We start from the raw sequence: 27,364 nt of genomic DNA on the forward strand, positions 1-27,364 counted from the left end.
AACAGAGCAGCAGGGGTAGGGGCATTCCTGATCCGAAGGCACCCCGCTTCTAATGGCGCCCCAGGCTTTCACACAGTTTGCCCATATAAAAGGTAAACTGCAAAGTAGTGAACGACTACACAAGCATTAGAAATTACTCTGCAGGGAATCAGCCATGTGGCTAGTTAAGCTAACGAATCTTTTTCATCTCTAGTTTCTATGGTACTGTATATTCATGGTTTGAACGCCATACAATGTCATGATTTATGTCATTCCTATTTTTGCTTTGCCTAATCTGTACAACTCCACATAAATTTTCCATTCATTGATATTTGCTATAAATTGCAAATGTTACCTTCTTGTGAAAGCTTCACAAGAAACACAACAATTATATATTAAAATGAAAGATATCTGTGAAAAGCCTCCTCCTTTCTCTGGTGAAAGTGAAGGAGCAGATTGATGGCACATTTTGGTGCTTCCACTTAGTAAAATAATTAACAAGATTCATCTTTATATTTTAATTGTGACATACAAATGCTTAAACCAGAATGTGTAATTGCTGACCTTTGTAATCCCCATTTTCTTCTCTGTGCATGTGTCACAAAGTGAGGATGGGAGGATGAAAAGAAGATGAAGTATATAAGACAAATGTTTGTAGACATCTGAGAGTTTAACTCATATAGCTGTTTTGTCTTTCTGATCAACATACATTTAACATTGTATGGCATTGCCCCAGCCAAATGTACTTAACAAAGTTGACAACTTTGAAAAAGTAAGTTCCTGTAAGAATATTTTTAGCCTCCACTGACAGACAACGTTTGGGAATTCATCACTAATGTGGCCTAGCCCACTGATTTAATCAATAAGATCATTCGGGTAATTTGCTAGATTTCTTTTCACAGCAAAAGTTGGGTGTCCTGTGGACTATAAAACTTCAGGTTAAGAAGCTGAGCTGCCCATCTCACAATATCACGGGATGCACAATTACCAGCCGCTTCCTCTCGGCTTGCAGTGGGTTAATGGCTAATATCGTCACAACAAAACAATATAGCTTCTTCAGTGCCCAAGGAAAATCAGTGACACAAAATAATTGGTCGATATATATGCCATATGACTGAACATCTGAATATACAAAAGCAATGAATTACAGCTCACGTTATTAATCTCCTGTGATAGCTGGGTTCACTTTTCCTCTCTCAGGAACAGTAAGCTTACAGACAAGCTTTGCTAGTTGTAATACCAGCTATTCAAACAACGTACGGTAGTTGATAATATGTTAGTGATTCTACTACAAAGCCTCATGTCACAGGGTAACTGCCTCCTTTGAGGCGGAATGGGCCCTACCACACCTGTGCCAAAATTAATCAGCTACTTCCCAGCCCAAGGAGGCAAGTGATTGGACACCTGGGCCTTATAGGAGGGCTGAGAGAGCTCAGTCTGGCAGTTGAAATACAGAGAGTGGGCAGGTTCCTGTGTAAGACCCCTGAGCCTGGGTCTGCAGGGGAACCGGTAATTCAGGAGAACCAGCCTTGGGCTAGTGCTCTACCCCAGAGTGGAGAAATATACTCTCAAAGGGAGCCCAGAAAAAGGGGCTGGGAATTGGGCACAGAGAATAGGTTGAAGACAAGCCCCAAAGAGCAGAAGAACCATTTTTGGCTGTTGGGCTTTTTAATTTGGACTTCTTGTTTTGGGACTTAGCCAGAGAGTTAATACATATCTCTAGAACTGACTGGTGTGTGTGTGTTGAGCCAAGGAGACCCACCTCAGGGGAGGGAAACTGAAGCAGGGAGTGTTAGAAGGCAGCCATGCCCTATGACACCTCAGTTTAGACTTAGACGTATCCTTTTGTTCTAAGGATTTATATTGGGCTGGAGCTTGTCAGTGTTTCAGCCTGAATTGGAAGCCTTTTTTGAAAATGCGGAATGGATGAGCTGGGCTGGCCATTTATTGACAGCACAGTACTGTCAGGGATTTGTAGTTGGGGCCAAAGCTCTGGATCTGCAAGCTAGCTGTGGTTTAGACCAGTGCTACTCAAAGTGGTGGTCCGCAGACCGGTGCCAGTCAGCGAGCCATCGGCTGCTGGTCTGTGCGCACGTTGGGGGGAAAAATTGCCGGTCCCCCACATCAGATAGCTTGAGAAGCACTGGTCCAGACTGCTGTGGAGAGAGCACAGTTGGACTCTGATGAAAGGAAGCAGCTACTGATAACTAAGCAATGACAGGTTTCAGAGTAACAGCCGTGTTAGTCTGTATTCGTAAAAAGAAAAGGAGTACTTGTGGCACCTTAGAGACTAACCAGTTTATTTGAGCATGAGCTTTCGTGAGCTACAGCTCACTTCATCGGATGCATAGCATATCGTGGAAACTGCAGTTTCCACGATATGCTATGCATCCGATGAAGTGAGCTGTAGCTCACGAAAGCTCATGCTCAAATAAACTGGTTAGTCTCTAAGGTGCCACAAGTACTCCTTTTCTTTTTAAGCAATGAGAATGATCTAATTCCTTGTGAAGGGCTGAGGAGCACGTTGCGGCCAGTTCTCTGAGTGGTACGGACAGGCCTTGAGTAGCAGTTTCACCTTGAGAGCTCAGTGGACAGTGGGGAAAATTATTCAAAAATCTCAGTAAATTTAACTGGCCACGTTCCAACCTGTTTAAACTGGCCTCTTGCAAACAACCCTGCAAGTGAATTTTTATTCACATAAAAGTGCTGAGAAAAACAAATGCTGGCCCAGTAAATGACACTTGTTTCAAACAGACATAGCAGGGTGACCACCGAAACAAAGGGCCAGAAATGAGAGAGGGGTTCTACTTTGAAAAGTGACTCTCTGGGAATGGCAACTTCTCACTTTACAGATGTGCTCCTGGTGTGGATACAGCATCAGATCTGCTGATCTGAAGGGATAATATTAACGGCCATTGCTTCTCACTCCAGTTTAGCCAACACAACAAAGAGGAAATGAGCTGGGTTCTATTTTTTCTTGCGTGTCAATATGTAAACATTTCGACCAAGTTTCAATACAATGTTGATCAATTACAACTGTGCAAACCACTCAAGTGTATGGGCATGCATAAGTGCCACAGAGAATAATTTGATGAAACCCCTTAACAGCTCGGTCTATGCAAAGCCCCTGGCCAGAGCCCAGGTGCAGATGAAATTAAATGGGCCATACAAGATCTGACCACATCCCAGCCAGCTAGGACCACATGTGCGCATGTTCCATGCCATTACTTTATGTGAATGTGGTGACAAAGAAATCATTTTAAATGTGACCCTAGCCTACAGGATTACAATAGACTATGATGTCATAGAATTATAGACTATCAGGGTTGGAAGGGACCTCAGGAGGTCATCTAGTCCAACCCCCTGCTCAAAGCAGGACCAATCCCCAACTAAATCATCCCAGCCAGGGCTTTGTCAAGCCTGACCTTCAAAACCTCTAAGGAAGGAGATTCCACCACCTCCCTAGGTAACGCATTCCAGTGTTTCACCACCCTCCTAGTGAAAAAGTTTTTCCTAATATCCAACCTAAACCTCCCCCACTGCAACGTGAGACCATTACTCCTTGTTCTATCATCTGGTACCACTGAGAACAGTCTAGATCCATCTTCTTTGGAACCCCCTTTCAGGTAGTTGAAAGCAGCTATCAAATCCCCCCTCACTCTTCTCTTCTACAGACTAAACAATCCCAGTTCCCTCAGCCTCTCCTCATAAGTCATGTGTTTCAGCCCCCTAATCATTTTTGTTGCCCTCCACTGGACTCTTTCCAATTTTCCACATCCTCCTTGTAGTGTAGAGCCCAAAACTGGACACAGTACTCCAGATGAGGCCTCACCAATGCCATCTGCTGGCAATGTTCCTACTTATACAGCCCAACATGCTGTTAGCCTTCTTGGCAACAAGGCAGGGGTGAAAGTAACTTAAAGGACTTACCGGTACTCCAGAGTCCTGAGCAGGGGGCGGGGCTTCAACTGGAAGGGGCGTGACCTCAACTGGAAGAGGTGGGGTCTTTAAAGCCCCAGGCCCTTTAAATCGAGATTTAAAGGGCCCTGGGCTCTGCTGCGGTAGTGGCGGCTGGGAGCCCCGGGCCCTTTAAATCACTGCCGGAACTACCAGCTGCAGAGGCGGCTGGGAGCCCCAGGGCTCGGGAGCCATTTAAAGGGCCCGGGGCTCCGGCCGCCACTACCGCAGTGGAGCCCTGGGCCCTTTAAATCGCCGCCTGAGCCCTGCTACTGGAGCCCCAGGGTAGAGGGGTGGCTGGGGGCTCTGGCAATGATTTAAAGGGCCAGGGGCTCCCAGCCGCCACTCCTGCAGCGGAGCCCTGGGCCCTTTAAATTGCCGCCAGAGCCCCACCGCCGCTACCCTGGGCTCTGGCAGCAGGGCTTGGGCGGTGATTTAAAGGGCCCGGGGCTCTGGCCACCACTACTGCCCAGGGGCCTTTAAATCGCCGCCTGAGCCCTGCTGCCGGAGCCCTGGAGTAATGATTTAAACGGTGATTTAAAGGGCCAGGGGCTCCCAGCCGCCGCTACCACCGCAGAGCCCCGGCCCTTTAAATCGCCGCTGGAACCCTGGGGGTCCCGGCCACCTCCACTACCCGGGGGCTCCAGCAGCGGGGCTCTGGCAGTGATTTAAAGGGCCCGGGGCTCCAGCTGTTGCTGGGAGCCCCAAGCCCTTTAAATTGCCGGTCCGGCGTACCGGGGTGTACTATCTTACTTTCACCTCTGCAACAAGGGCACACTGTTGACTCATATCCAGCTTCTTGTCCACTGTAACCCCTAGGTCCTTTTCTGCAGAACTGCTGCCTGGTCATTCGGTCCCTAGTCTGTAGCAGTGCATGGGGTTCTTCCGTCCCAAGTGCAGGACTCTGCACTTGTCCTTGTTGAACCTCATCTGATTTCTTTTGGCCCAATCCTCCAATTTGTCTAGGTCCCTCTGTATCCTACCCCTACCCTCCATCGTATCTACCACTCCTCCCAGTTTAGTGTCATCTGCAAACTTGCTGAGGGTGCAGTCCACGCTGTCCTCCAGATCATTAAGGAAGATATTGAACAAAACCGGCCCCAGGACCGACCCTTGGGACACTTTGCTTGATACCGGCTGCCAACTAGACATGGAGCCATTGATCACTACCATTTGAGCCCGATGATCTAGCCAACTTTCTATCCACCTTATAGTCCATTCTTCCAGCCCATACTTCTTTAACTTGCTGGCAAGAATTATGTGGGAGACTGTATGAAAAGCTTTGCTAAAGTCAAGGAATGTCTACCAGTTACATCTTAGAAACACCTGACTAGAGTGCCCCAGCCAACAAAACAAAACAAAACAAAAAAAAACAGGGGGGGGGGATTAAAATATCCTAAAATTCCCTGATCCTCCCAACCCTATTCCGTTTAACTCCAAAAAATGTTCCCACCTGCTCCCTAAGGGAGTCAAAGACCTAATGATTTGACAGAACCCTCCTTGCTTTATTACAGTTCTAGCAATCCAATCAGGAAACAGAGACAAGGCCATGTTAGTAAAGTGACATGTTACACTGTGGTAATATGGATCAACAGTGAATATGTGCTGTGAATAGGGTTGCCAACCCTCCCAGTTTTGCCAGGAGTCCTGAAATCAGGCCCTATCTCCAGGAGGCTACTGAAGCCAAACCAGGAGATTCTGGCACTGAAAGTCCGGCAGTGCAGCGGAGCTAAGGCAGGCTCCCTGCCTGCCCTGGCTCCGCGCTGCTCCTGAAAGCGGCTGACACGTCCCTGCGGCTCCTGGGTGGGGGGGCACAGGTGGGTCCGCACGCTGCCCCTGCCCCCAGCACCGACTCCTCAGCTCACTGGCCAGGAACTGCGGCAGTGGCGTTTGCGGGCATGGGCAGTGTGCAGAGCCCCGTACCCCTCCAGGGCCTGCAGGAATATGCCAGCCACTTCTGGGAGCCCCACCTGCACCCTACCCCATCCTGGAGCCCCCTCTTGTACCCAGACTCTCTCCCAGAGCCTGCACCCCACACCCCCCCCACACCCTAAGCCCCTTCCCTTGCCTCGTGAAAGTGAGGGAGAGTGAGGGAGAGTGAGGGACGGAGGGAGGGGGGATGGAGTGAGTGGGGGCAGGGTCTCAGAGAAAGGGCAGGACAGAGGCAGGGCCTTGGAGAAGGAGTGGGGTAGGAGCGGGGCATGAGTGTTTGGGTTTGTGTAATGAGACAGTTGGCAACTCTAGCTGTGAACAGAGCCTACAAACATCCAGTGATCTGAAATAAGTTCATATGAAGTGTTCAATATTTTCTAATCATGAACAAATTCTTAAAAATCCAAGGCTGAAAATCATCCGATTGTTGGCAAAGAAAGTTGGACTAAGAGTGAGAAAAGGGAGCCCTGGAGAAATCCCTTCCCAGCAAATCTCCTTTGGAGTTGGTTCTTTCTCCATTTCCAGGTACTTCCTGTGGCCACTATAAAGGGTACGCCAGGCATCTCTGTCCGCAAAGGTTTTGATTTACTGCCTTTCCGAGCACTTCTGAGAGCTCTGTGCCCTGCACTACCTTTTGGGTTTAGTTGCCTCATTCAGAACAGCTTAGTTTCCCTGTAAAATGCAAAAATCCCAAACAAAAAGTGTTTTAAAAAATGGAGGCTGCAGTGAGACTTCCAAAAATGTCATGCACATCTTTAGCACATGGGCTGCCTGGCCCAGATAATCAAAGGTATGTAGGCACCTGACTCCCGTGGGAATTAGGTGCCTAAATACCTTTGAGGATCTAGGCCTCTCTGCCTACAGGACAGAGGCACTGAACCAGCTGATTACAGCATCACTGATTTGCTATTAAATTAACATTCACAGAATACATTGTAACAGAAGCTGTTTAGTCAACTGCTCCCATTTCAAACCCTCTCTATTTGCATGTTTACAGGGAAGTTAGAAGTCTGAATCAGCAGCCATATTTACAGCTTTTTAAATCCTATCAGAAAAAAACTACCAATTTTAAGAGCCAAATTATATAGCTACTGTACAAACCTTCAACCAATCAGGGAGTCACAAATAATTTTGAAAGCCTGTAATTATATTTTATGTTTACCATATTTTCTTTTTCATTTTCCCCAAAAAATAAACCATAAAATGTGTGTGTAGGGGATACAGAGGTGACCTATACTCACAATAGCAAGGGAAGTCCAAGCAAAGAATCAGTGAATTGCCAGATCCTGAGAAAGGTGCATGAAATTGTGCACAAGCCATGCAGCTTTTCCCAACGGCAAGCACAGTGATGCAATTAGTGGTGGAACATCAACTCGGACTTTCAGCCTAAACCCTGAATTGCTTGGCTGTTTGGTTTCAGGCAGGGTCCCTAGTTTTCCGGAGTTCAAGAAAACATAATTTCCTAGTTCACCTCTGCTTTGAAAAGTGTATTTTCTCTCTCTCTCCCCCCTCCCCCTCCACGCCCCGTGCTCTCTAAACACAACACTGGATTAAATACACAAATGTTCAAGCCTCTGGGGTTCTAAAATGAGCTGAAATGTTTCTAACTACTCTGCAGTTTTCAGTGAGCACTGTGAAGATTCTGTCTTTGCTGAGAACCTTCTGATCTAGCAGCCCCATCACTAGACCACAAGGAAAATATCTGGCTGTTGCTAAGCGTGCTATGCTGGAGCCATCGCTCACTGCCACTGAGGAGGGAGGTATCTGATGGTGGCTATCAGGCTAATCATATTTGCATTTTAAATCCTTGTAATTTTTTTCTCCAGTTTCTGCTAGGCGTTCTCATCATCAGGCCTGATTCAACGAAGTTCTTAGGTGTGTGCGGAACTTCAAGCATGTGAGGCAGCCCCAACGCCTTCAGTCAAGTGTTTAGAGCTACCCACACGCCCTGATCCCTTGCTGTCTCGGGGCCCTGGTTTCTCTCTTGGAGAGTCTTAGGTAATTCCCGAGGGCTAGATTGTGACTTGGCTTGAACGCCCACGCAGGGGAATAGGGCATGCAAGAGTCACAAGTTGTGCACCTGCTTGCCCGGCTCTGGAGCAGGTGGGAGGGGAGTGATGGGGCGTGGGTGGAGTCCTGACTCCATCCCTTACAGTGTGCTGGCCAATTCAATGGAGCTGGTGCAGGAGGGTTCATAATTGGATGCAGATCTAGGTCATTGCTACCATCCAAGTGGGGAGGGAACTGTGCCTCAGAGCCTCTCTAGGGCACAGGACTTCCAGGGGCTACTCTACATACAATCCCTGCCCCCACTGTTCAGGGCACTGTCCAAAGGACAATCAAATCCTTGGGCCAGATGGGATCAAGGAAGAAAGACATCATCCTGTGAAATCGAGCCAGCAGCGTCAACTGGAACATTGTAGTCAGTCTCCTATGAATGGAACTGGAAAAGAATCTTCAAGTATGGGGGGTTCCTCTCTGGGGATTAGCCCTGTCTCCTGAGTCACTTACTTCCAACAAAAAAAAGGGGGTTAATTGAGTAATTGACATAATTTTATAAGCACAAAGTATAATAAACACGATGTCACCTTTCCTCAGGTTAAAATATTTCATGAATTTGTAGAAAAAAATAGAAACCATCACTTACATCTTACTAAAGAGCCAGATTCAGTTAGAAATTGACCTACACTACTGTGAAATCTGGCATAGCACAGTAACACAAAATGGCATTGCCCTTAGTCCTAACACCATTTGGTAGAGGCTATGATTCATAAATACCAAGGCCATAAGGGACCATTGTGATCTTCTAGTCTGACCTCCTGCATAACACAGGCCAGAAAACTGCCCCAAAGATCATTCCAACAGCACATCTGGAAGGCCTAACCTCTGAGTAGGTCTCATAGAGGGTCCTGCAAAATATAATCCTCTCATTACTTTACATGGTTTATTAGAAGAAAATTTTAAAACATTACTGAAGCAAGACGGTTCTGTTAAAAGAGAGGGATACAGAAACCTTTGGACTTTGCTCTGGATCAAGGTAAGTTTTATATCTGATTAAAAGAACAGAAAAGGATTTTCTCCCAAGATGCTCAGACCCTAATATTTCCTAGTTAAGAAGAGAGAGGCCAGAGAGATGGCAGAAGTTCATGTTTTAAGAAAAAAACATGCACAGTTTGGAGCTACAGAAGTTTTGTTTCTTCTGTCTAACTGGGGTTATATTAAGACAAAGGTTTTGTAGGTAGTATGACACTCTACACCTCATATTCTTCCCAGTGATATTATTATGATATGATTATGGTATAATTATGATGCATTTTGTACGAGACAAGTCATGTGAGGTGTCATTGGAAAAGTTATGATTTGCTGAATATGATTATCCTATTTGTATACACATATCATTTTTGTATGTGAAGTTGTGAATATTGACTATGTGTCTGTATTTCAAATGTGCTTACTTTGGGTGACACCCACAACTAGCCCTTCAAGTATAACAATGAAGAAGCCAGACAACGCTGATGGCCCATCAGCAAAGACAATGGAGCCTGGAAGAACGTAACCTTCCTGTGAACATTCCAGACAGCCTGTAAGTAATGGCTGCTAGGACTCAGCAAGGTATGCAAGGGCATGTGACCAGGCCACATGACTGTGGACTCCATTTTGGGGTGTCTGTATTTTTCCACAAACTTGTCTGGGAACCAAGTTTTGAAACAAAGGGTTCCCACCATATGCTAAAGCTATTTAAGGCAGGGAGTGACATCATGTGTTGTTCTTCACTCCCTACCCAAGAAAACTCCTGGAAACACCTAAGAGACAAAAGACTGAGCCGGGGGAAGTGCTGGACCCAGGCTAAAGGGATTTCTAACCTGTGTATGAAAAACTTGGGGATTCCAAGCCGCAAAGCAAGTGCAGTTTGTACCTTAAGAATCTGCAGCCTGCTTGTACCATCACTCAGGTGAGAAACTACTAATGCGTATTCAATCTAATATGTTAAGCTTAGTTTGCATTTTTTTTTATTTGCTAGGTAATCTGCTTTGATCTGTTTGCTATCCCTTATAATCACTGACATCTATCTTTTGTTGTTAATAAACCTGTTTTATGTTTTAATTTAAACTCAGTGTGCCTTTAAGTGAAATGTCTGGGGAAAAATCTCAGCTTGGTTTAACACAGGCTTGTTGCATTTCCTCTCCACATTGCGGGGGAGGCAAACTGGATAATACCTTCATACCGATTGAGGTTTGGACCAGAGCAGGACGGAACAGCTGTGAGGTCCTAGGCTGGGAAGCTGGTGGTTATTTTGGCTGTAGCCTCTCTATTGTTGGTTTATGGAGTGGCTCGTCAGAGAGCATGTAACTGCAGCTGGATGTGTCCCTACCTGTGTGAATGCTGGGGGAAGTGTAGGACTGGGAGCGGGTCTGCAGCTTGTCACAGCAGCACAGTGTGAGAGGGAGCCCACGCTGGTTGGTCAGAGGGCTCAGTGGTACCCCAGTGCCAGGTTGCACTCCGGGGTAACCCATCACAGGTAGCACTCAGGATGAAGCAAGTAACTTTCAGCAAACTCTGTGGTTTCTTCAGTGCCTCCAGAGCATCCTGAATTGGACACCAGTTTGAACCCTGTTCCTGCAAGCACTCAGTTGAGCAATTTTCTGTCTGTGGGCCGTCCCTTTGGAGTGGTTACGAGTTCAGGGCCTTACACTGCACACAGAATTCTGATAGCACTGATTTCAGACACATTTCATTTGATTGTTTTCTATATTCTTAGGGTTTGTGTTTTTTAACCTCTGGCAATTTTTGACTCAGATCACACACTATTGCTCTTGTAAATTTGGCAGTAATAATGGTGTATACTTTTGGTCATTTTCTTTTTAACCTTTTTTCATTTTTAAAACACAGTTGACCTTTTGGAGAAAGACTCTGTGTATGGTCTGATTTAAAAGCTTATCAACAAAAACGTTTTAAAAACTGGCAAATTTTCCACAGGTAGCAGTAATAGTTGTGCTTATGGCATCCTTTCAGGCTCCAGCCATTAGAAGCTGAGACAATTAAAAGTTTGCATTTTTTCCCAAAACACACACTTTGTGTACTTGTTTTAAACAAACAGCAGTAACCAAGCACGCATGAGAAATCCTGTTATAATATGATGGATTAACACCATTTTGCTAAGTCAATATCTGGCTGCCCGGGGGTTATTTTATTACAATTATATTAAAAATTATGACAAATATATTGCCAGTGTCCCCATTAAAACTTCAGTAAGGTCACTCCTGGCCTATTCCATGTGTAAAGGGCCCTGCTTTGTTAATTTATCTGTGCCACTTATTGAAATTATTCTGATTTATTTTGTTCATTTACTTGAAGCTATAGAAGTATGATGAGTCTTACTGTTCGGAGTGTGCTCTGGGAGCTGCCAGTCCTTTGAACCTCTCCCTTCTGCTCTTCCTCTGCCAGTAAAACAAAACCTCCTTCTTTCAGTCAGAGCCAAAGCACCTGAAAAGAGAGAGAGCATTTCCCCCCTCAGAAATTCATCTCTATACAAGTGAAAGCAGCAGGGACAAAAACAAATCTGCAACTCCCGCCAACAGATCTACTCTTCATAAGCGTCACTGAGATCTTTACGATCCAGACTAACAGCAAGAACAGAAAGCATCTGGAAAACCAGGAAAATATTGCTCTCTGCCACAGGATATTTCCAGTCTTTAAAAAAGCAAGCAAGCAAAAGGGACAATGTCAGACCAAATTTGGCCTCGAATTTAGGAATATTTTTTTAAAATTCCAGTGGAAACAGTTTAAAACCCCCCCAAAAACATAAATTGTTCCCTGCAGTGTTTGGAGCACAAATGTTGGAGTGCTGTGCTAGTGCTGGAAATACCCTCCAGGAAACTGGCCAATTACTAGGCACAAAAATGAAAGTGATCATCAGGTTTCATGGTCCAAGCTAAGAGAAATATGGACAATAATACACAGAGTAACTCCTAAGTGAGATTTAAATTTTTTTTCTGTTGTGCTATTCTGTGATGTTATTAGCCCAATCGCTAAACACACTAAAAGATAAACAAAAACCTCCAACATCACTTCTATGAAATCAGCTGAGTGAATTTTTCCGGGGGCACTAACTGGGAGAATGCCCAGTCAGCAATATCCCCAGGACCACCCTTCTCTTCATTCCCTCTCCCATGGGTTATAGATGCGTGGGGACAGATTTTCAAAAGAGTCCAACATTCTACAAACAGAGTGAGCCCTTTGGAAAACGTGGCCCTGATTGTGTTAATTCAGCTTATATCAGAGATAGGAAAATAGTTCATCACAAATATTTAGAACTCCAATGCATCCATCAGGCTATGCTTCATCTAGCTGAACAACTCTGCTAGCATAAAAATCACAATCAGTCAGCCCTCCAGTATGTGCAAAACAAATCCTAGCAATAGGATAGGCCCTTACTAGATGGAGATGGTAAAATTATTAATAATGTTGCAGAAAAGGCAGAAGTGTTCAGTAAATATTTCTGCTGTGCATTTGGAAAGAAACAAAATTATATACTCATGAAGTACTTTCCAGTGCCTTAGTAACTGAGAAGTCTGTTACATAAAATCTATTAGGGATAAACATTTTAAAATCAGCAAGTGTGGATAACTTGCACCCAAGAGTCCTAAAAGAGCTGACTGAGGAGAGCTCTGGTGCATTGGTGTTAATTTTTAAAAATCTCAGAATACTGGGGAAATTCCTGAAGACTTGAAAAGTGCCAATGTTTTGCTAATATTCAAAAAGGACAACTGGGATGACCCGGGTATCTAGAGGCCAGTCAACGTCAACCCTAGGCAAAATAATGGAAAAGCTGATACAGGATTTAATTAAATTAAAGGCTAGGAAAATAATTAATGCCAGTCAATATGGTTTATTGGAAAATAGGTCTCAGCAAACTAACCTGATTTCATTTTTGATGAGATAGCATGTTTGGTTGATAAAAGTAACTGCATAAATGCAATATACATTTGTAAGGCATCTGACTTAGTACTGCATGACATTCTGATTAAAAAATTGGCGTTTTGCAATATGAATAGAGCATGTGTTAATTTAATTATGAAAAGGCTAACTGACAGACCTCAGAAAGTTTAATGGTCAAAGAAGAATCCTCTTTGAATGGGGGTGTTTCTTGTGGGGCTCTGCAGGGATCGGTTATAGGCCCTCATCAATGAGCTGGAAGTAAATATAAAATCACTTCTGATCAAATTTGTGGCTGACAGAAGGATTGACAAAGTGGTAAATAATGCTAAGGACAGGGCAGTCATACAGACCTCTCTGTACAACTTGGGCTCATTCAAACAAAATGTGATTTAATACACACAGGTGCAAAGTAATACATCTAAGGACAAGGAATGCAAGCCATACCACAGAATGGGGGACTGTATCCTGGAAACATCCTGAAAAGGATGTAGGGCTCACAGCAGACAAGCAAAAAGGGCTAATGCTATCCTTGGCTGTATAAAGAGGGGAATAGTGAGTAGGAGCAGGGAGGGGATTTTACCTCTGCACATGGTATTGGTGGGATGGATAATGGAATAGTGAGTTTAGTGCTGGTGTCCACATTTTAAAAATTTGAAAAATTGGAAAGGATGCAGAAAAGAGCCACAAAAATTATTTGCCGGCTGGAGAAAATGCCTCACAGTGAGAGACTTAAAGTGCTCAGTCTGTTTAGCTGATCAAAAAGATGATCGAGAGGTGACTTGATTATGGTGTATGGTGAAAATACCCCCTACTACAGGACTCTTCCATGAAGCAGAGAAAGGCAGAACGAGAACCAGTTGTTGCAAGATGAAGCCAGACAAATCCAAATTAGAAATTAGGTATAAAGTTTTAACGAGGGTGATTAACCTTTGGAACAAACTACCAAGGAAGTGGGACATTTTTATCTAGACTGGGGGCTAGATCTGAAGGGGGACTTAGGTGTTAGGAGCCTAGAAAATCAATGGGATTCCCAAAGCCTGAGTGAGGTGCTTAGGATCCCTATGCCTGAAGAGAAGAAAGGATTTGAACAGGGATCTGCCACTTCTCTGCTGTGTGCTGAACCACTGGGCTACGGAATAGTGGGATATGGGGGTCCCTCAATCTCTTGAGTTGAAGCTGTTCCACGGTGGATACATAGATTAGCCATTGGGCCAGCCAGTGCATGAGGATGACCCTGGAGAATAGTGGTTTGGTGTGACAGGGTGTATCAACCCCGCACTGGTGAAGCAAGGGTTGAAGAGCAGTTCTTAGCCCAAGAGGCCAGGCCCCCCTGCCCAGCCCAGGGGCAGCGGAGGGAGCATTCAAGCAGGACCATCTCAGCTCAGTCTGGGCTGACTGAGGAGGACAGGAGTTGTGTGCAGCAGCCTCCTGCCAGGAAACCGCCAGGACTCCAAGCCACCAGGGCCAAGCGTCCTAGCTGCACCGTGGGAAGCCAGCTGGCTGCCGGAACCAAAGGGGATGAACTGTTGCTGCCAGCAGAGGAGCTTCCAGAGATGAAACAGAAGGAATGTGAGAGGGACCCCATGTCCAACCCCGGAGACGCTGCTGGAGGGACTGGGACGAGGGCAAGAAGTGACCAAGGGAAGGTGTTTTGGGGTATTGGGACCTGGACCCTGTGTCAGGGTACCTTGTTTTGAAGGGTTTATTGGACCCTGGGTCAAACCTGGCAGAGTAGGGCGGGCCCAGGTTCCCCTCCCCTCCCCACACTAAGACGACTCTTCCCTAATACTGCCACTAGGCGAAGCAGCCCTTAGACTCTGCCCTGCATAGTACTGCTAGGTGAAGCATCTCTGCCTGACATTTCTATGGCAACCTATGTAAATGGAGGGCTAATGGCTCCAGGTCATTGATGAAGAAAACTGCACGAAAGAATCTCTAATTGGAGGGGGAAAGTTGGGAAATGTTTCAGTCCTAAACAAACCTACCCTCATTACAGCCCTGAGGTCCACAGACACTGCTGCCAGGCGGGGAGGAACTAGTCACAAGGGGAGACGTGGAACGGTGCAGTGATAGTGAATCTGCAGCAGACAAGGCTTTTCGCTCCTCACTTTCATGCTTGGCAGATATAAGCAATTCCTGTTCTAATTTCTGCTCCGCTGTATTGAACATTTTCAGCTGCTTCAGGAAGCTTCACCCATTGGTGAAAAGGCAAAAACAGTTATTTGCGTAGATTGATCCATTTTTAGGACAGGAGGGACCATTGTGACTATCTTGTTTGACCTGCTGCTTAACACAGGTCAGAGACCCTCATCTAGTGATTCAGTGGCAAGAATTATTCCTCACTGCCCTGAAAACACTCTGTTGATCCCAAGACTTGTTGCTGAAGAAGAGCAGGTCTTTTAGAAAGAGACTTCCACACTGCGTATTAACTACAGCGGGGAAAGCAGATGAAAAATATTCTTATGTGAAATTTTATGGAAATATTTTTCATGTTCCTAAACTTTCATCTGTCTGTGACATTCAATAAAATGGCTATTTTCACATCAAAACCATGTACAATTCCAGTTGTCTTCATTCAGATTTCAAAATGTGGTCACTCTCACTGCGATAGTCTGCACTATTACGGTCACCGCTTTACAAAATTATGATAAAACTTATGTAAAGTATCATTGGAAAAGTCATACTCTGTTGACCATCACTGTCCTGTTGACATGTATATCTCAGCATTGTACGTGATGTTAGGAGAGTTTGCTGGGGTGGGGGGTTGTTGTTCACTAGCCTAGCAGTATAACAGACAGCCTAGGCTGGAGCGTTAAAGGTGGCACAGTGGTTCCACGGTCCAGACTGCACCCCAGGGGATGTCACACTTATCCAGACCGGGGCTCATTTTCTCTACAAAAATTCATAAAACCTAACAAACATTTAGGTAAAATGGGCCCATTTTCAAGAATTTTTGCTTTGATTGTGAATATTTGTTATCCCTTTAATAAATATGTCTGTATGCAACCTGTGCTGTAATAACCTTTACAATACATTTATTGTAGCAATACATTCAGAGTAACAGCCGTGTTAGTCTGTATTCGCAAAAAGAAAAGGAGGACTTGTGGCACCTTAGAGGCTAACAAATTTATTTGAGCATAAGCTTTCATGAGCTACAGCTCACTTCATCGGATGCAACTTTTCTGCGAATACGTTTATTCTGTTCTCACATTTATTATTTTAATTTATTTTATTTGGTGATCTGGGTTCTATCCCTGGATAGCTCACCAGGCAAAATAAGTCTAATAGTCACTTTAAATCTCCTCTAGACTCTCTCTCTCTACCACTCACGCACACATGCACACATGCACACACACACACACACACGCAGTAGGGTTTGCTCAGGAGAGGACGTGCAAAGGCCCTGCAGGCCAGCACTGCAGGGTGTGACTGCTGTGAATGCAGGAAACAATCTGATGCAGCCAAATCTACACTACAAAGGTACACTGGTAAGCACCTGTCTCAAGAGTGTGAGAAATCCACACCCCTGAGCGATGTAGTTATACCAACCTAACCCCTGGCATGGACAGTGCTAGATCGATGTAGGAGCTTCTCCCATCAACACAGCAACCGCCTCTTGCGGAGGTGGACTACTGTGCCAACGGGCGAAGCTCTCCCATCAGCGTAGCATCGTCTTCGCTAAAGCGTAGACCTGCCCACGGACACCAGGCTTTCAGCAGAACATCCTTGCCTCAGAATTTCTCCCTGCCTTTATTAAAGTCCACATTATTCAGTCCTTCTTGGGCCTGTGCAGGCACCGGAGGATCAAGAGCTGTACGGTTTTCACTCCATGCTGGTGAATGTGTGTGTAAAATCATTGTCCTCTATTGGCTGGAGTATCAGGCCTGAGGAGGTGTGGGGCATTGCTCTATATCTCCCGAGAGTGGCTGGCCTATTTCTGTTGCATGGAGGAATGTTGCTTTTGCTCCAGAGGATGAGGGTCAGGACTATGCTTTGAGTTCCGCCTCTGCTGGGCACGAGTGGTGGGATTGGTCTCGACACGCTCGGACAGCGCAGTGCTGGGGAGAGAGTAAAAACCTGAGTAGGGAGACTGAGGATGTGTCTGCACTGCAATCTGAAGTGTGCCCGCCGCATGTGTAGGCACACCTGAGCTAGCTCGCGTTGGCCCATTACAAATAGCAGCGGTGGTGGGGACACAGGCTAGCCACCGGACTGCAAACCCATTGTGCAGCCGATGCCGCTGCATTTCTTGGCTGGTTTTAGTGAACTAGCTCGATTGACGCTAGTGCGGGTGAGTCTACGCAAGCTGCAGTCACACCGCTGCTTGCAGTGTGGAGAGAAAGGGAGAGACCGTGGTATAGATACTAAGGTCAGAAGGGACCATTATGATCATCTAGTCCGACCTCCAGCACAACGCAGGCCACAGAATCTCACCCACCCACTCCTGCGAAAAACCTCTCACCTATGTCTGAGCTACTGAAGTCCTCAAATCACGGTTTAAAGACTTCAAGGAGCAGAGAATCCTCCAGCAAGTGACCCGTGCCCCATGCTACAGAGGAAGGCGAAAAACCCCCGGGCCTCTTCCAATCTGCCCTGGAGGAAAATTCCTTCCCGACCCCAAATATGGTGATCAGCTAAACCCTGAGCATATGGGCAAGATTCACCAGCCAGATACTACAGAAAATTCTTTCCTGGGTAACTCAGATCCCACCCCATCTAACATCCCATCACAGGCCATTGGGCCCATTTACCATGAATATTTAAAGATCAATTAATTACCAAAATCATGTTATCCCATCATACCATCTCCTCCATAAACTTATCGAGTTTAATCTTAAAACCAGATAGATCTTTTACCCCCACTGCTTCCCTTGGAAGGCTATTCCAAAACCTCACTCCTCTGATGGTTAGAAACCTTCGTCTAGTTTCAAGTCTAAACTTCCCAATGACCAGTTTATATCCATTTGTTCTTGTGTCCACATTGGTACTGAGCTTAAATAATTCCTCTCCCTCTCTGGTATTTATCCCTCTGATATATTTATAGAGAGCAATCATATCTCCCCTCAACCTTCTTTTGGTTCGGCTAAACAAGCCAAGCTCCTTGAGTCTCCTTTCATAAGACAAGTTTTCCATTCCTCAGATAATCCTAGTAGCCCTTCTCTGTACCTGTTCCAGTTTGAATTCATCCTTCTTAAACATGGGAGATTTAGGTTGGATATTAGGAAAAACTTTTTCACTAGGAGGGTGGTGAAACACTGGAATGCGTTACCTAAGGAGGTGGTGGAATCTCCTTCCTTAGAAGTTTTTAAGGTCAGGCTTGACAAAGCCCTGGCTGGGAAGATTTAGTTGGGGATTGGTCCTCTTTTGAGCAGGGGGTTGGACTAGATGACCTCCTGAAGTCCCTTCCAACCCTGATATTCTATGATTCTATGGGAGAACTGCACACAGTATTCCAGGTGAGGTCTCACCAGTGCCTTCTATAACGGTACTAAAACCTCCTTATTTCTACTGGAAATGCCTCTCCTGATGCATCCCAAGACCGCATTAGCTTTTTTCACAGCCATATCACATTGGCGGCTCATAGTCATCCTATGATCAACAATACTCCAAGGTCCTTCTCCTCCTCCGTTACTTCTAATTGATGCGTCCCCAGCTTATAACTAAAATTCTTGTTATTAATCCCTAAATGCATAACCTTACACTTCTCACTATTAAATTTCATCCTATTACTATTACTCCAGTTTACAAGGTCATCTGGATCTTCCTGTATGATCTCCCGGTCCTTCTCTAAATGGGCAATACCTCCCAGCTTTGTATCATCCGCAGACTTTATTAGCACACTCCCACTTTTTGTGCCGAGGTCAGTAATAAAAAGATTAAATAAGATTGGTCCCAAAACTGATCCTTGAGGAACTCCCCTGGTAACCTCCCTCCAGCCTGACAGTTCACCTTTCAGTGTGACCCGTTGTAGTCTCCCCTTTAACCAATTCCTTATCCACCTTTCAATTTTCATATTGATCCCCATCTTTTCCAATTTAACTAATAATTCCCCACGTGGCATGGTATCAAACACGTTACTGAAATCTAGGTAAATTAGATCCACTGCGTTTCCTCTGTCTAAAAAATCTGTTACTTTCTCAAAGCAGGAGATCAGGTTGTTTTGGCACGATCTACCTCTTGTAAAACCATGTTGTATTTTGTCCCATTTACCATTGACCTCAATGTCCTTAACTACTTTCTCCTTCAAATTTTTTTGCAAGACCTTGCATACTACAGATGTCAAACTAACAGGCGTGTAGCTACCCGGATCACTTTTTTTCCCCTTTCTTAAAAATAGGAATTATGTTAGCAATTCTCCAGTCATACGAAACAACCCCTGAGTTTACAGATTCATTAACATTTTTTGCTAATGGGCTTGCAATTTCATGTGCCAGTTCCTTTAATATTCTCGGATGAAGATTATCTGGGCCCCCCAATTTAGTCCCATTAAGCTGTTCGATTTTGGCTTCTACCTTGGATGTGGTATTATTTACGTCCACCTCCTCCTTCCCATTTGCCATCCTACCATTATCTCTAAGCTCCTCATTAGCCTCATAAAAGACTGAGGCAAAGTATTTGTTTAGATATTGGGCCATACCTAGATTATCCTTGACCTCCACTCCATCCTCAGTGTTTAGCGGTCCCGCTTCTTCTTTCTTTGTTTTCTTCTTATTTATATGGCTATAGAACCTTTTACTATTGGTTTTAATTCCCTTTGCAAGGTCCAACTCTACTTGACTTTTACCCTGTCTCACTTTATCCCTACATGTTCTGACCTCAATAAGGTAGCTTTCCTTGCTGATCCCTCCCATCTTCCACTCCCTGTATGCTTTCTGCTTTTTCTTCATCACCTCTCTGAGATGCTTGCTCATCCAGCTTGATCTACAACTCCTGCCTATGAATTTTTCCCCTTTCTTGGGATGCAGGCTTCCGATAGCTTCTGCAGCTTTGATTTAAAGTAATTCCAGGCCTCCTCTGCCTTTAGAACCATAAGTTCTTCAGTCCAATCCACTTCCCTAACTAATTTCCTTAATTTTTGAAAGTCAGCCCTTTTGAAATCAAAAACCCTAGTTGCAGATTTATTTTTGTTAATCCTTCCATTCAGTTTGAACTGAATTAGCTCATGATCACTTGAACCAAGATTATCCCCTACAACCATTTCTTCTATGAGGTCCTCACTACTCACCAAAACCAAATCTAAAATGGCATCCCCTCTGGTCGGTTCAGCAACTACTTGGTGAAGGAATCCATCAGCTATTGCATCTAGGAACATCTGAGCCTGATTATTATTACTAGCACTCGTCCTCCAGTCTATATCTGGGAAGTTAAAGTCTCCCAGATCACGCAGTTTCCATTAGTATTTACTTTATTAAAAACATTAAAAAGGGCTCTATCCATATCCAGATTAGATCCCGGCAGTCTATAGCACACCCCAAGCACTATCCCAGGGCAGGCTCTAGTAGTTTTCTTCCCCAATGTAATTTTTGCCCAGACGGACTCTGTCTTATCCATTCCATCGCTTCTTATTTCTTTACATTCTACCTCATCATTGATATACAATGCTACTCCACCACCTTTACCTTTATTTCTGTCTTTCCTAAACAGCACATACCCTTCAATACCTGTACTCCAGTCATGACTACTATTCCACCCTGTTTCTGTTATCCCTGGAATATCTGGTTTCACTTCCTGCACCAGTAGCTCTAGTTCCTCCATTTTGTTACCTAGGCTCCTCGCATTGGTGTACAAACATCTTCATTTTTGCTGTTTGGCCTTGGTATTTTGCTCAGGCCCAATGGAATCATTTCATGAGTCCTGGGGCAGCTAGGAGTGTTTCAACCATGTCAGCCTTGAAGTGTTTTGGAAGGGCTAGAAAGACGTTTGCCCAGCACCTGTCTGCATGGTCCCAGGAGCTGTTTAGGACTGTCCCCAGCATTACGCTTTCTCCCAATGGAAGCTCAGGCTGCCCCTCCTGTCAGCTGACATTTTATAAAGAGCTACTCTGCTAAACTCCTGCAAGCGCCTCCTCCAGCTCTGCTCCAGCACAGACCTGGGGAGCTGCATGCAGGGATTTGTTACGAGCCTCCTTGCTTTGCAGTCCTCTCTTCTCTGTCCAGCTAGAATGAACATTGCCCGACGTTTGTTTGCAAGTGTTTGTATTTGATCAGTTGGGCTGAAATCCAGCATGCTGCTGGGGTTGGGGATTCATTATATTCCAGTTCTGAAAATGACAAATAAAAGAGAAGGCTGGTGTAGCCATGAACTCCCCTCTCACATCTCTGCTTGCTGGGCTTTGGTTTAGCACCTCTTTTTGTCATGTGTGAGTTAATTACAATCTTTACTTAGGTGTGAATGTGTTTTGACACTCAGACTGAGATGGTGTTAACTAGGAAAGAGCTGTTCACATCAAAGAGTAATTTATTTATAGGCTATATTCCCAGCCCTGCCAGTCCAAAAACCATGAGACTGACCCTTCTCCTCACAAATAATGAGTCTGACTTAAACATCATGAGCTATTTAAAACACACACACACACACACACAGGGAGAGTCACTGCTTTGAGTGTAAAAAGAAAAGGAGGACTTGTGGCACCTTAGAGACTAACCAATTTATTTGAGCCTAAGCTTTCGTGAGCTGCAGCTCACTTCATCGGATGTGTGCGCGTGCATGCAGGTACACAGATATGTGTGTGGCTTTGTCTGTCAGGAAATTCACCAAAATGTGCACAAACTGTGGAACACCCCCCTCTCCATGTGACTGGTGACACTTGCCCACACTGCCTCAGGCCGTGCCAAGCATTCGCCCCAACACATTCCACTGCTTCCTCATGGACACTGTCTCCCTCTCCCCCACCCCTGGACCTGGCCCAGCACCCCTCAACCCTGGACACTGTCTCCATCTCCCCCACCCCTGGACACTGTCTCCATCTCCCCCACCCCTGGACATTGTCTCCATCTCCCCCTACCCCTGGACACTGTCTCCATCTCCCCCCACTCCTGGACACTGTCCACAGCTCCCCCACCCCTGCTCTACCTCTGGGCACTGTCCCCAGCTCCCACACCATTGCTCTCCCCCTGGGTATTGTCCATGGCTGTCTTTCTTGGCCCCTCCCTTCCTGCCCTGGGGAGTGGCCTGTATCCAGTTCTCTCCCTTCCTCAAATATACCTAGCTCCCTGTCCTGCCCCAGCCAGCTCCTTCCCTACCTGACATTGCCTCTCTGTCTCTCCTACTCACCCTCCCCACTCCTGTCAGCAGCGTCTGGCGAGATCCCAAGTAGCTATTAGAATTGTGAATTGCAGGACTTGTGAAATCTTGTGGCAGTCAGCAGCCCTGGGTCTGGCCCCACCGCCCTGCCATGTTCCACGGCCTGGGTTCGTTTCAGGGCAACCAGGAGATGGCAATAGCTCTTCCCGGGAAGAGCTGTTGGCATCCTCAGATCCATCCCCCACCCCTGGGTGTGGTTCAAGGGAGAGCGAAAGCCGCCATTGCCCTTCCCCTCATTCCCGCACTGTCAGGCCCTGGGCCTACACAGTGGGAGTGCCAGGTGAAGCCTGGCTGAAGATGTGGGCCGGAGTGGCATAGCTGGAAAGCCAGCATCAGGGAGCTGCTGCATGGCTGCTAATGTTGAAGGCATGAGGATGAGCAATATTCTGCAACTGAATGATTTAGGCCTTCAAAACAAATGAGCAGCTTGCTCAGAATGGGCAACCAGCAGACACTAAAGAGGGTGTGTCTTGGGGGGGTTGTCTGTGTGGCTGGATGAAGCTGTGTTTTCGGGGGGGTGCATCTGTGAAAGTGGGTGGGTATATGTGGGGTGCATGAGTGCTGTGTATGGGATGTGGGCGTCTGAGTGAATGAAGGGGGGAATGAAGGGGGGTCTGGATGTATGTCTGAATGCAGGGTGAAGTGTCTTGGAATGGGAAAAGGGGTATGGGCATGTGAATGGGTGCATGGGTGACGTTGAGAAAGGTGAGGAGGTGCGGAGGTGAGGATATACTTAGGAAGGGTGTTGGAGTAGGGTTATCATATTTCAGGTACCCAAAAAGAGGCCACTGCGAGAGGATGGGGGACTGGGGGCATTTGGGGAGTTGCTAGAGGGATGTGTGTGCACACTGGGAGAGGGTATTTGGAGGGAGGTTGCAGGATGGGTGTGTGTGCACTGGGAGAGGTACCTGGGGGTTACTGGGGGGGTACCTGCAGCCTGACCCTTGAGGTGGGTGGCAGTGTCACTCCCTGGCCGGGTGGCTGATGCAGGCCCAGGATGCAGTGCCAGCCCCAGGGGCACTGGAACGGGGGGAGGAGGGTCAGGGGACCCCCCGCCTTTTAACCATTCTTAAGGGCAAGCAATGGGGGGGGAAAGCGAGCACGGGGGGGGGGGGGATTGGGGGAAGAGGTGGTGCAGGGGAGGAGCCTCGGGGAAGGAGTGGCATGAGGGCAGGGTCTCAGGAAGCAGGGGCAGCACAAGGGTGGGGCCTCGGGGAGAAGGGGTGGTGTGGGGGCAGGACCTCAGAGGGAAGGGGCTGTGTGAGGGTAGAAGAGGCAGTGCAGGGGTGGGACCTCGGGGGAAGGGACAGGACGAGGGCTCAGGGAGCAGGGGCGGCACAGGGGACCTGGGGCCACGGTACAGGCACTGGTGGCCCCTCCACTTTTAGGAAGCTTCTGCTGCTCTTCGTCAGCCCGTCGGTCAGCACCTCCCTGAAGGCCTCTCCCTCTCCCCAGGGCTGGGAGCCGGGGCCTGGGTGGGTGGGATCCCGGCAGCTGTGGCTGCAGGGAAGGGATCAGTCAGCTGCAGACACAGGGGAGAGACCAATCGGGGCACAGAGATGAATCTTTCTGAGCTGCAACCTCTGCTCTGCAAAAATCCTGGATGTTGCCTCTTATTAGAAAAATCCGCCCAGAGGATCAAAAAAAGAGGCAACGCCTGAGAAAACCCAGATGCATGGTAACCCTGTGTTTGAGGGTGTCTGTGTGTAATCATCTACGTTATTTATGGACCAGGTGAACCAGATTATTCCTGTCAGGAGCATCATTACTTTTCGGGATGTGTTGTTCTCTAACTAGCTGAAGAAACAGCTCTGTTTTATAGGTGAATCAGAACAACAACTGCTCCGTGTGGGTCGAATGAAGCACTAGAATGGTATAAAATATTCCAGGAGGGGAGCTGTTTAGTGCATTTATCATTTCCATTCATCAAGAGTGACCATGTGTTATTGCTCACTGGAAGGGTACTGTTTTCTGCCATACGTACAGTATGCTGTCACTCCGTGATGAATGAAAACCAACAAGGCTGGAATGATAGGGCCCATCAGGCCATTCCTACTGACACCTTCATTACCCAGTAATTTGGGCTGCAAGGGGTCTCAACTGGCTCGGCTATTGCACTTTATTGTGTCTGATCATTTCTATGGCAATCACCATCGTCCATGCATTAAGCCCCCAGCAAGCCAGCGCAGAAGCTATTATTGTTCCCACTTTCCAGGTATGGAAACTGACACACAGAGGAGAAGTGATTTGCCCAAGGTCCCACGAAACAGGACCAACATCACTTGACTCCAAGTCCTGTGCTTTATCTCCTGGACCTTATTCCCACCCATCCCCTCCAACCTATGGCATTGTGATAAATGGAGACTACCACATGGGAGCATCTGTTCATAAAAATGAGTGCTTTACTTTTTCCTTATAACTACCCATGTGCCGTGACACTGAGTTGTGGTCAATTCCTGATACATCTGAGGATACAAAAGTAGCTTCCCTGATTGTTTGAGTCTGGCCTATCCAAACCATTGAAGGAACAGGTTTAATTCAGAGCAGAATTATAAACACCTAGATGGTCATGATACGATGTAATAACCACTGGAGCAACTTACCCCCGGTGATGGTGAATTCTCCATTACTGGCAATTTTTAAATCAAGATTTGATGTTTTTCTAAAAGATCTGCTCTGGGAATTATTCTGGGGAAATTCTCTGGTCTGTGTTATACAGGAAATCAGACTAGAGGATTATAATGGTTCTTTCTGGCCTTGGAATCTCTCAAGATTTCACTTTTGAAATGTTTTAACTCTTTTACTTGGGGCATATCTACACTAGAAACATAAGTCAATCTATGCTAGGTCGATTTACAACCACCACAATAATTACAGTGGTGGTTCATGTCCACACTACCCTCCTTCTGTTGGTGGTGCACGTTCTCACTCAGAGCCCTTCCACCACCTTAGAAGGGCAGCATGGGGGGCTGAGAGCCTGTGCACTGAGCTCCACGTGCAGCTCCTTGCCGGAACCCCAGCTGCACCACTTGGCTCTCGGCTTCCAACTCCCTGCCGCAGCCAGGCTCCCGACAGCGAGCTCCACACCGGAAATCCAGGCAGCTCCCAGGAGCCTCTGGGCAGCCGTCATGCTGTGACTGCCCGGCTCTCTGCTGCTAGACAGGGTGCACCCTAGGCTCCCCACTCCCTGCAGGGAGCCTGGCTGCAGCAGGGAGCGGGAAGCCGAGAGCCTGGGGAGCCAGCCGGGGTCCCAGTGGCAGGGAGCAGGGAGCGGGGAGCCTCTGTCCAGCACCAGGGCTCCCTGTGGGGAGCCTATGAGCAGCAATGCAGCTGGTAGCAGGAAGTGGGCAGAAGCTGGGCTGGGAGCCAAGAGTAGGGAGCCAGGGTCAGCGCTGACTGACTGGGAGCAGGGAGAGCGCCCCCACCCACCCTGTGACAGCTCCACTTTCCTGTCAATTTCAGGCCTTCAGCATGGAGCCGTGAAATTGACAGGAAAGACAGCCAACAGCCTATGAATGTAATGCAGTGTCTACAGGGACACACTGCATCACCCTGACTGCACCAACATAAGCCCTATGCCTCTTGCTGTAGTATGGCACTTACATTGGTGGGAGTAAGGCTGTAGTGTGGACACTGACATAATTAGGCCAACGTAAGCTGCCTGATGTCAACCTAACTGTCGTGTAGACCAAGCCAAAAGATAGGGGGGAGAGGAAAAAGGATCAAAAGGATTTTTAATGAACTTTGTTTCAAATGGGTTAATGTTGGACAGTTTCAGGATCATGTTAACACCTTGAACTCTTTGGGCCCTATGTCCTGCTGCTCACTCTACTCCTCCAACCTTCATCTTAGACTTTTCCCAATGGCATCGCAGAGGCCATCCGTTTGTTTGCAACACCTCATCTACATGGGATGTTCCCCTCTTCCTCACCCTCTGAGACGCTTCCCCTCTTGAAACTGCATTCCCTTTTTTGTTAGCATGTGATTGTCTATTGCACTAAAGGATTTTGTGATACCATTCATTAAAGATGTTGCATTGTTCTGCACTGCATTATATTAGCACTTGGAACTTAAATTCTCTCTGTAATCTAAACAATTGGGGATTAATAAAACACATACTAGAAATTGAAAAGAGGTTCACATATGACACTGCAGTCATATGGTTTTCTTCAGGCTGTGGAAATGAATAGATTTGCCCCCATAATTAACAATTTACCTTACAATCATAGAATATCAGGCTTGGAAGGGACCTCAGGAGGTCATCTAGTCCAACCCCCTGCTCAAAGAAGGACCAATCCCCAAATTTTGCCCCAGATCCCTAAATGGCCCCCTCAAGAACTGAGCTCACAACCCTGGGTTGAAGCAGGCCAATGCTCAAATCACTGAGCTATCCCTCCCCCCTTGTTCTTATTATTTTTATTTTCCCTAAAGCCCAAAGAAATCTTCCAGAATGAAATGCAGCCTCTCGGCTCATCTTCTATCCCCAGTAGCTATTCCTCTGAGCACAAGCATAACAATTTATATGGCAGAAAGAGAGGAAGCAAAACTAAAAGGAGACAGAAAATGAGGAAACTGGCCAATATCAAACCACCATAATGTACAGCACAGTGCTATTAGCCACCATTGCGGCCGCAATACAGCAAAGCAAGCAACAGCTCCGACAAATCCACCCTGCAATAAGCAAGCACCACTCCCATGGACTCAGCAGGTGTTGTGCTCTCTTACACCAATGTTTAATTTGGTCCCATAAGAGCTTTGCTTCTTTAGAGCAGTGTCTCAGATGGGACATTATCTACCACCTTTAATCAAATGTAAAATCTTATCATCTGCAGAGATTAAGATCAGCCTGCTCCACCTACAGCCAACTGACCCAGGGGCTACAGAATGGTCAGTGGAGCTGATATCCTGCTGCGCTCCCCGAACACCTCATTAACAGCAAGGCTGACTGTACTAGAGCTCCATGGGAGGTAAGAGTCTGCAAACTGGAAGAGGAGGGGTAAGGGGGAAGAGAGGAAAAATGAATCCACTAATAAATGAGCTTCAGCTCAGACCATCCCAGGCCTGCTCTGCATTACACATGAATGCTTGTGAGCAGGCACAGTTCAGAATCACACATCCCACACCAATGTAGTGACTTCCCACCTGTGTGAAAAACAACAAGATAGCAAGTCAGATAGGCACAAAATGGAATGGATCTAGGCAGACGTGGGTGCAATGGAGATGGTGCCAGGACATAACTTACTGTGAAAAAGGA

At 46.5% G+C, this 27,364-nt stretch overlaps 1 protein-coding gene across 6 annotated transcripts in view; it reads right to left on the minus strand.

Moving 5' to 3' along the window:
• PKNOX2 (PBX/knotted 1 homeobox 2) overlaps window positions 1-27,364 on the minus strand; it is a 711,797-nt gene that overhangs the window by 394,898 nt on the left and 289,535 nt on the right. For 4 of the 6 annotated variants that reach the window (XM_037882447.2, XM_037882446.2, XM_043534125.1 and 1 more), the window contains exon 3: window positions 11,248-11,352. The exons of the other annotated variants lie outside the window; for them this stretch is intronic. The gene's annotated coding sequence lies outside the window, so the exon portion shown is untranslated. The remainder of the gene's footprint in view (window positions 1-11,247; window positions 11,353-27,364) is intronic. 6 annotated transcript variants of the gene reach the window in all.

The sequence above is a fragment of the Chelonia mydas genome, chromosome 22 (assembly GCF_015237465.2).
Source record: "Chelonia mydas isolate rCheMyd1 chromosome 22, rCheMyd1.pri.v2, whole genome shotgun sequence".
Lineage (NCBI taxonomy): Eukaryota > Metazoa > Chordata > Testudines > Cheloniidae > Chelonia > Chelonia mydas.